The sequence below is a fragment of the Phoxinus phoxinus genome (assembly GCF_949152265.1).
Source record: "Phoxinus phoxinus genome assembly, chromosome: 5".
In the NCBI taxonomy this organism is placed as follows: domain Eukaryota; kingdom Metazoa; phylum Chordata; class Actinopteri; order Cypriniformes; family Leuciscidae; genus Phoxinus; species Phoxinus phoxinus.
Window position 1 is genome coordinate 18,797,318 of NC_136880.1, and position 1,116 is coordinate 18,798,433.

Consider the following 1,116-nt stretch of genomic DNA (forward strand, 5'->3'; position numbering starts at 1 on the left):
ACACTTGGCAAGACAACCCAACACCGACGAGGAAAAACTTGGGCCGAAAAGGAAGTAAAAACGACACGATTTGCTTGCCATGGAAGCAGACGAAATGATAATACAAGCTTTAAAGGTCAGAAAAATATTGGGTTGAGCCTTAGTCCTCCATTGCACCACTAAAAAGAGTCATGTGATCACTGTTGGGTCCACTTGAGTTGACGTCATTCGCCACCTTCGCTTTTGACAATGACGGACTCGCATTGGCAGGGGAATATCCGATGATCTGTCCGTTTACATGGCAGACGTAAATGCACAAATTCGATTCACATTAGATTTCCACATATGAATGAGGCCTGAAACCGATCTGAGAATATCGGAATCCATGTGCTTTTTTACAGCTTTGCTCGTGGGTCATATCCGATCTGTGCCACATGGGAGGAAAATAATCTAATTGGGTCACATATGTAAATGCGGCCTAAAAGGTCAATGCTCTATCACGTTTGAAAAAAGCATAGCACACTCTAAACACGGCCCTGATCCGAGAGTGTTAACAAAAGCAAGCGTGAGCTTAAAACACTGAAGCAACCTCAGCTGCTTTCACAAGTCTTTAAGCCCTTTCATCGTGACTTGTGTTTCCCAGGACCCGTACCGGATGCTCCGTATTATAAGGGCAATGCTGTCTACCAGGTGAGCTACCGAAAAGCCAAACATATGGAGCTGGTTATGCAATACAAACGTTGGGAAAATGTAGATAGAAAGAAAGACGTTTATTACAATCCTTCATCCCTATATGCTTAATTTAAGATTCTGTTCTTCCTCAAACACGACATATGGTGTTGTCTTCCACTCTAGGACACTTGTTGGACTGCCCCAGGAATCGTGTCGCTAAAAGTGTTTGCTTTGTAACAATACCACTGTAGCTCAAAACATAGGGCTGTGTTATATATTAACAGCATTTACCCACTGTCATGCTTACCTTTTCCACAGTGACTTTATGTATCTAGATGTACATGGTAAAGGATTCTCTTCAGATGATTTAACGTAGGCTACTGAATCCTAGATAAACAAAATATGTTAAAGATGCCAGAAGGAGATCATTCAATTGTAATCGTCTTAAATACACAGTCAACCACC